Source organism: Anopheles stephensi, chromosome 3 (genome assembly GCF_013141755.1).
Source record: "Anopheles stephensi strain Indian chromosome 3, UCI_ANSTEP_V1.0, whole genome shotgun sequence".
Classification (NCBI taxonomy): Eukaryota; Metazoa; Arthropoda; class Insecta; order Diptera; family Culicidae; genus Anopheles; species Anopheles stephensi.
Window position 1 is genome coordinate 83304905 of NC_050203.1, and position 9583 is coordinate 83314487.

Genomic DNA, 9583 nt, shown 5'->3' on the forward strand with positions numbered 1-9583 from the left:
GACCATCCGACTCGGTTGACGGTGAGTTGGCGCGTGGTAGGATGCAAGCGACGAACCCGCGTTCACCGAGTCACCGAGTCAATGGTACGGAGGCTGCTGCCGATGTTGCTGCAACGCGTAATCAACGCCAAGTAAAACTCCCCCCCCCTCCCCCCTCACGCCTTTCTTCTCCCTCTTCCCGTCTCTTCACTCACCCAGCTGCAACTATGACGGGAAAAATTCACTGGCACGGTAAGCGCGCCGTCCGGTCCACCACGATCCGCGTCTCGCGCGATGCGTTTTCTGCGTTTCACTGCATTTGGTGCTCATTCGGAGGGCTACAGTACAGTCAACGGGACGCAGTACAGTTTCGGGCTGTGTTAGGTTGGGTTTTGTGACTTCCCTTCCACCGCGCGGTCTCCTTTCCGCACCGGATCAGCAGCATCGAGGGATGCCGGTTCGGAGGATACGATTTTTTTATGATCGCTATTATTCCACCACCATCCTTCGGCTCGGACTCACCGGACGAGCTGTGGTCGGGAGAAGCGTACGAGGCAGACGCATTCCCGTATTCGCATTCTCCGCCAGAGCCGCAAGCCGCGCTCGGTCGCGATTCGCGAGCGTGGGGGAAGTTTTTGTTTCGCCATCAACTACTCAACTTGCTTTGCCGCGACCGCGACGTTTGGCCGCGTGGTTGTTGCTTTTGTTGTTGCTGTTGTTCTTCCTCTTCGCTTCACTGTGCTTTGTCCGCGTCTGTTTCGCGTTCTCGCGACGCGCGAAGGTGCGCTCCGATTCCGTTTTGGCAAAAGGGCCGGGTACAAATTCACTCAAAAGTCAAAATTAAACGCTTATATGATTGACAAAATGATTAGTAATTTGGTCGTTTTTGCACGTTGTTAATTTTCAAATTATGTCATTTTTGTTTCGTCCACCGTGGACCTGTGCGGACTTTGATCGATTCGGTAAGGGGTTCGATGGAGGAGGCATTACTGGCGGTGGTTTTGTACCAAACAGATTTGTACATTCTTAGTGCGGTGTATCATCGTGAGGATGAGGAAGGATCCTTTTTCGTGTGCGCTTTGACCAACATGCGGCCGGGACAGGTTGATTCGATTCGTAGAAGCTCTTGTGTGTGTGTGTGCAATTCGCTTAAGGAACTTTGCGTAGATCAGAACGAACTGTTTGGACGCCTGGTTGAGGAATGTTTTATGTGCCCACACCGAAGATGGGTCGGATTTGGAGAAGAGAAACGAATGCTTTTCGGGAATGGCATAGCGTTGGCATTGGACGGGAAGTACAATCAAAAGACGAACTCTGATGGGCTTTAGCGTGGGTTGCTTACCGAATGTTTGGAGCGTCAAGGTCAATTCATAGTCGAAAAACGTCAGCAAAGATGGAGAGGAGTGTGAGCAGCAGTTGGAATTCGGATGTTTCACTTGAATCGTTGTTGTGGATTTGTTGTTACTTATAATAATTTTACTATAAATTAATAATAATCACAGTTTATACAATGACAAAGTGGATTATTTGCAGCCAACGAAGGAAGAATTTGTCTGTCTACTTCTCTAGCTAGATCAAGGTGCATTGGAGACCACGAGAGGAAATCCTCGTCATCTATAAGGTAATAGATAATCAGGCATGACCTGATAACACAGATGACATACCAGAGACTTAGCAAAGTTAAGAATAGATGTCAGATATTTTTGAGCTAGATACCAATGAATCAGAAGTCTCTGCAGACTAATCCAGAAGTGCCCTGAATATAAGAGATCTCTAGTTTGAAGTCATCCCAAACTTTGTCTATCTTAGGATCAATGACGGTCTATTCACAACTCAGACTCGTGTTTGATCTTGAATGATCTTCAGAATTGCAGGTATCAAAGTAAGTCTCTAAGAAAAGAGGTATGTTCACAAATAGCGATAAACCAACAAAGTGCTAGTCTAACTTCAAGGAGTATCTCACAGAAGTAGCTGCTGCATATTAATACTCCCAAACAGACGCTCACTACCGATCAGCCTTGCATTCGATCTCCTGCTAGATAAAATCAACTTTCAATCGAGTGCAACAAAATCTGGGCTTCTGTTGAGTTCTGTGGCAGTGTTCTCACGTTTCGCGCCTTCATTAGCACCCCAACCAAGCAAGCGGTTCGATGCGAAACTCCGCTCGCGACGTCCATAAATCTAATCGATCAGCTGCTGAACACAACCGGGTGCTCCGTGACGAATCCGGGGACCGTGCCTTAACCGTGTCACTAACAAGATTGCTTCCCTCCGATTCTGCGCGTCCTTGTGCACTGCATCGACTGCCGTACGCCGTATGAATCGTGAATGGCTGGCGTCGCGTAAATCACACGCCCGTCTGATGAATGCCATAAGGTTCTATGAAATGCAGCTTTCAGCTCGGTGCCGGTAGTGGCGATGGTGTGAAGAATTGAAGCATCGATAATGCAAGGCGTGCGTCCGGAACGAACTGTGCAACTGCAACAGCAGCAGTAGCAGCAGTGAGCTGTTTTATGGTCCAATTTTGTATCGCCTCGGAGCTACACAAATGTCTCACAGACAGCAAAAGAGCCTTGCGGTGCATTCTAGGCGCACCATCCGAACTGAAGTGGGGTGTTGAAGCAAAGCGAATTTATGCACCATAATCTCTGATATACGAGCCCGGCAGCACGTCGACACGATCGGGCGATCAGCAGCGTTAGATGTATTGTTGTTCGGCTGGTAGCGAATTTTCGAAATTATGAAATAATTTAATTTGAATTTAAATGCACGATCACGCCTGAGACCTTGTTGAGGCTAGTGTGAGCTTCGGGTTCTAGATGCAAAAAGGGAAAGGTTTATCAGGCAGCAGTGGGGAACCAGATATTTGAACCACTTGACATTTTGCGATACGAATTTACACGATCACCACCAACGATCGGCAGCGAGTTGTTGCACCGCACCGGTGTGTGAGTGACGCTCGTTGCTACCGGATGACATTTGCTGACGGGTGATTTCGTGCGATAGAAACACCTGTGCCTGGGTTGGGACAATCGGGAACCAGGGGCTGGTCGAAAGTGATTGTTTGTCTGTGTCCACGATGCACTTGTTCGGTCCGTGATAGATCAAACGGAGCTTGTCGAGCGTTTTAAATAGAGCGTCGTTGGCCTTATTACAAAATCTGAGTCTCGTAAAGCAGTCTCGCGTCGAGTTGTGTTGATGGACGAGGTGATGAAGTACTGTCCTGCGGTCGCGCTTGTAAATCCTTCGCGCGGTTCTTTTCTTCCAGTGCGAACAAATTGATTCTAGCGTGTTGCGATAATTTATGCTTTATTACAGTCCGCCCTGTGCAACACTGCGCGAGACGTTGAAGAGGAGAACAATTTCCGTACGAACCTCTGCGTATGTACATCTGCGAAATCTTCCGCATTCGACCGAAAGCCGAGGTTGAGAAATTTAATCGTTCCATTCCTTATAAAGCACACAAACGCGGTCCCGTGTGTGTCAGCAGGACCGTCAGCGCATCATCGCTACGGTGCGATGCGTCGCACGAAGCGAAGTACGTCCACCAAGCTTCATGCACCGCTGGCCAGTGGAGAGCCACTGGAGAGCGTATTTGAATAAGTCTATTAATTTTGTCCCGACCAAACTGGCCGGGGCTAGGTTGTTGTGCGGTTGTGCTGGGTAGAGTACTGAGGCGAAGAAGTTGGACCCGGTGAAATGGCTTAATAAGGATATGTGCATCATGATCTTGAACCTGGTCAGACAACCGGGCCTGCTAGAGGACTCCCGAAGCGGACGATAGATTAATCCAACACACTCTGGAGAGGAGACGCAGCTGGGAGGAGACAGCCGTCGGGTTGAACAGATCTATCTAGCGTCCAGAGGAGTTGATGCCTCCGTACCTTCGGCGGACGAGATGAGTCAGCAAGATAAGAAAATAAATTAAGCGAAACCTGTTACTCCAGATTTTGCAGATTGATATACCCACCGATAGGCCATCAGGCCAGTGACGGTCTCCGTCGGTGACCGTGTCGGTTCGGTTTGGTTTGTGTTATTTTTTGTGCCATCTTAATCTCTAGCACCGACGACGACTGGCTGGGGCTAGAGCTTTTTGTTTGGGGGAAGGAGATCCAGTGGGATCGGGTGGGTGGGTTAGGAATCGCCGGGTTTTGTTGCCGAGCTACCGCAAGTTACGCTGCGTGTGCCTCTGCAGCAGCAGGGGCGGTGACTTCTTGGTGATTTGTTAGAAATGTTGGACATTGGTTGCGGTGTTTGCGATCCGGGGTAGCTGATTAGCGTGGCGGTCCCCGGAATGATCCACTTTACCGCTCGCGTGGCTGGCCTGGCCTGGGATTTTTCGACTTTTTTGACATTGATATTCGACACAAATGGGGCGCGATCAATCCATGAAGGTGGAAGGAACCGGACATCTGAATACCGGGACCAAGTATACCACTGGCTGGCCACTGTTGCTCCCATGAGGTTGTTTGTTTTTCCTAGACCTTCGCATAGGTCTTTCTCACACTTCTATCAATTATCCTCCCGCGGTTGGGGAGGCCGTAAAAACTGTGGAGCTTGCTGTGTGTGTGTGTTTCTCTTTTATTCGGGACCCATTTATCAAATTATGCACGACTTCTGTGTCAATCAAACATCTCGATGTCAGCCGACTGACAGTAAGCAGTTGATTGTTTTGTAGCGATGGGTGATATTCGACGTTGAAGTTGCTTTTTCCTTGTGTTGTTTTTTTGTTTGTTTGGTTCGTTTCATGTGAACACTGCTGCTGCTGCCGCTGCTGTCCTCCTGCACTTTCCGCTACCGGTTGACCTTATCAACTGATCCGCCACCGATTGACAACGTTGTCCATGTCTTGTTGTGTCCACGGCTTTTTTGTTGTTGGTGTCGATAGAGAAGGATAAAGAACCACCTTCATCGTGTGTATGGGATCGTGAGAAAGTGTTGTTCGGTACAATGCGTCGGTCAGATACGCTGGACATGACGGAATTGCGGGAACTTTGACAGGAGAATACGCTGGTGGATAATTGAGTTGTTTACTTAGCTAATACAGCTAAATCATCGACTAATTGACGTCAGGCAGTGTGCTCAGTGCGGATAGGAAATGGTCACTTTGTACTTGGATTACTTTGCATATTTATACTCGATCTTGATGGTGATATATTTTATATATTTTTATTTGATTCAAGTGATTTGTTTATAATGTGATATCTTTGTAGCAAAGGTTCTATGCTATGTCTCTAAGAATTTTAATGCGATTTTCTTCCCAAGACCTTCCCATTTTCATCGCTCTGGAATGTGATCAATAGAACACATTCCAGCCATTCATTAATGTGCCTCTATGTACAGGGCTAAGCGAGATTAAGTTCTAGTACGAAATTCTTACGCACACGAAGAAGCTATGTACGGGAGTCATTCCTTCCCGCGTCATGTACACGCAGCTCGCTCGGTGTACGCACGCACGGCCATCCTCCAAAATCTATTCAATGAAACCGTAGTCTAATGAATGAAATTTTTCTCGCATTCATCACATCATTATCACACACACAGGCAGCCAAGCGGGCCGTGTGTACGTGTGTGTTGCTCATCCATTCCCGTCCATTCCCAACGAGCACATTAAAGCTTCATCGGACATCAGACTCTGCTGCTAGCTACCAGGGCCACGAGACACGAGAGGCGTTAAGGATGGGGTTAGATCGCTTGGTTCGTAAATCAAATTACTTTCTACGGTTTGCTGGAAATCGTTTCGGTGTTGGGAGGAGGAGCATGAGCCGGGGACCGGGTTGGTAGGTAAGCTTATTTTTTGGCGTTACTCACTGCTTCATGGTTCATGCTTCCGTATTGCGCATCACCACGCGTAGGTAACATCCTCATCATCATCATCATCTTCCAGCACCAGCACCAGTGTTGGGCGTCATTTGCCTGGCGTTCTCGTGAGCTGAAAATTCCACCTCGTCATCGTCGAGGCTGGCAATATTTTCTGTTACCTGTTACCAGGTGATCCAAAACGAATCTATTTATCACGTCAATAAACGTGCCCAACGTTCGCCGGGTTTTGAACAGAGTCATTTAGGCGAGCGGTGTAAAAAGTAAGAGTTTGTGTGCGAGTGTGGAGGAAAAATAAGGAAAATCTTCTGTTTTAGAAGTCTATTTTGGTTCTTGAAAACATGGCAGCAATATTTTAAATGCATTTTTGCTTCAATAATATATACGACAAGTTGTTTAAAATCAAAAGACTCACAGCTCAAATGATAAGCGACGAACCTCGCAAAAAATTGTCTTGAAATGAAGATAAATTCTATAGATATTTAGAATAATATTTTAAACCAATTTTTTTCTGATGTTATTATTATGTAAATATTTATTCCCTTATCCCAGCTGAAAATCGAAGGAAAGCGTATATTCCATTGCTTTTAACGGGCAGAAATAAATGACTCACTTCTCAATCAACAAACGGTGAACCCTTTCTATAGACCACGGTGTGATAAACCAGTCGCAATATTTTAATTGCAATGTTCTGCCAATAAAATATCCGCTCGTTTAATGCAGCTCAAAACAAAAGACTCACTCCTCGAATTGCCAAGCGACGAACCCTCCTGCTCGTTGATCGTTTAAACCATTCGACCTCGTACGATTATCTATACTCTCATCATCATCGCCATCCTCATCATGACAGTAGATTCCATTGCGCTAACTATCGCTAACCGATCGATCCATCGCCGTTGGTCGCCGGCCCTCCCATTAGTGGATCGCCCAAGCCCGGCCCATCACGCCGATGCCGATCCCGACCCCCGGTATAACTTTCAAGCTTGATCTCTCTGTCAACGCGAAGCGCCACAAGCCACGAGCCGCGTTTGGGCTTCAACCTTCCGGTTTCGCCTCCAAAAAAAGGCCCACTACCCCTCTTACCCACCCTTCTCATCGCTCGTCCCCCACCGTGCAGGAGGAAAAAGTTCTCAAGCCTTCGCCTAGGCAGTCACCGTTGATTACAGTGATTATGTTCATTTATTAAGGGGTAATTATCGCTTTTCACCGCCTTTTTTCATTACAGAGCCCTGGTTTCGTCGCCGGTGTGTCCGGACTTACCCTGGCCTGTGCGCTTAACCGCACGCGGCAACAACTGTCGAAGAGTCATCGTGGTCTCGCGCATGCGTTTCGGTCCCGGCCGATCGTTTGCGAACGATTGCGATCGCGGTCGCGGTGGTACGGCGATCTGAAAAGGCGATCCATTTTCGTCCATTCGCTTGGACCGATTGTCTCACACTCTCCCTCTCTCTCTCTCTTCTTGGAGCTCTTCTTTACTGCTCCGTTCTGTCGTTCAATCTCGGTGGGCGCTCTAACGATAGTCCGCGATATCGCGCTTGGTCGCCCGGTCGCCCGGTCGGTTCCAAATCGTTTCGCTTCTACGAAACTGTTCTCCAAGTCCTCCTTCTGATCGCTGGAACGTCCCCATCCTAGAGGGAAGAGAATTTGCGTCTGTTGTCGCTTCCTGCTTCTCCTCACTCGGCGGTGCTCGTAGCTCTGTAGGTTTTTTGTTAATATTTTGGTTTCTTTTTCGGGTTTCGGTCGTTGGGAGGGAACAACAAATTATTACACCTTAATACCATCCGTGGGCGGGTACAAACTAATTAATAACTTCTGTATCAAAGCACGTACCAGTCAAGCTTCAACTACGCCTACCTTCAGCTTCTTCCAGCTGGTTGGAATCGATAAACTCGATTCGATACCGTGGCACCTTCCGGTATCGCTTCCCAAACGGCTCCGGACAGCTTCAGGCGCTCTCCCACTGATGCCGGTCGTCTTCCCATCAGGTGGTGGCGGATGGGGCAGGAAGATTTCCACCAACTGTGCGAGCGTGCGAGAGTGCAGTAGCATTCTATGGTAAACATTATCTGCGATAATTTATACCCATGCCCCATCTGGTGGCTTCCGGCGCGCAGTGTCGGGAATGCAAAAGCGCAAGCCTCACCATCTCGCGGCTCGTCGTCTGGAACGGAGGCAGTACGGAGCACACCGGACCCGCTCGGATGGTCACGAACCGGGCGAAGGAAAAGGAAGTCCAAACAATTTGCTTCACACTTGCACACGCAGCAACTGCTCCGTCTGAAGGTTGAAAAGTGACAAACGAAGTATCGTACCGAAATCGGGCCAGGAGGGCTTGCTGGGATTGTGGGTAATTTCTGCGATTCTGCGTACGCTCTAAACGCTTCCCGCACCAAGAGCTCATCATTCCACTTGCAACTAAACGGAGAATGCAAGAAGAGGCTGCGTCCCAAGGGGGGTGGCACGGTTTAAGTGAGCGAATTCTCGTATTTCTGCCAAAACGGATCATAAATTTCCGACCAAACTACCCAGCGCGAGATATTCCGGTATTATTGCACTTTGCCGTTAAGTTATTGGTACGCCGGCTTGTCTCGGGCAAGGGTAGGCGATGGTGGTGAAATGACGAAGGGTCACGAGTTGTTCTTTTCATGCGAGTGCAGCCGCAGTGAAGCACTTGCGCTAGGAACCCTGGAAACTAGCTGCCTGGAAAGCCCGTTGATTATTGCGGCAAGGTGTCGGTGGCGATTGTAATAATTTTCCGATGCACAACGTTATTTATCTAACGTACGCTGAAGAATTATTCTAATTCTTTTGCACACTTTGAACTTGGGCCTGGTGGTATTGCTGTTGGTGATGGAAAAAAAGATTGCTTAATCCTGGGGCACAAAATCATTGCACTTGCAACATTGTTGTGTGATGAGCTGGTGCAGGGAATAATTGATATTTATATTGCGGTGGGAAGATATGTGTCTGAGAGCTGAAAATAGCTTGAGCAATTTAAATAAATCAAAGAATATGTAATTTTAAGAAAAAGTGGAAAAAATCCTTGAACTCTTCGAAAGCTTAGAGGATTTAAACAAAAGACTCGCCTCTCATAAAACAGGCGACGAACCCCATTGACTCGTATCCCATTTTTATCAGTCAGATTTCTTTATGAGCGTTTAATATCAAATTGTTTAAAATTGAACTGTCAAATGGATTTAAATCATGTTTAAGTCAAATACGTTTGTATGGCGATTTCATAACGCTGCTCCGCCGTGAGACACTCGGTTCCATCCTTTGAGCCACGTTTGCCTTCAAACAGAACCGTGTCCGTGCTGGGCTTTGAGCTGGCTTCCAAGAACGAGTCCATCAAATCGGCCCTGCATACCGGCGTGGTAAATGCATCCCCCCCCCTCCTGCCCAATTTCCCATCCGTGCCCCGTTTCTGCCAAAAATTTGACCGTCCGAGGCTTCCGAAAGCCGAACGTTTCGTTTGAGCGCACGGGAAACATTCCACCGCGAATGGCATCCGCGCAGCGAATGGTATTTGCGTTTCGATGGATGAAAAGGCTGATTTCGAATGCAGAACGGCAAGCCAAAGCATCCGCCCGCTCCACCCTTCCCCGGAGATCGATCAATCGCCTCTTCCAATGGAAGCCGCGCACGCTCGCACGCTGTGTCTGATCGCGGCAACCGATCGGCATTTCGGTTGTCATCATTTTCGTGCATTTTGTCATCGTCGTGTCATCATCGTTGGGAAAGCGACTCGTCCAAGCACCACTTGACGGAAGGCTGAGTGGCAGAC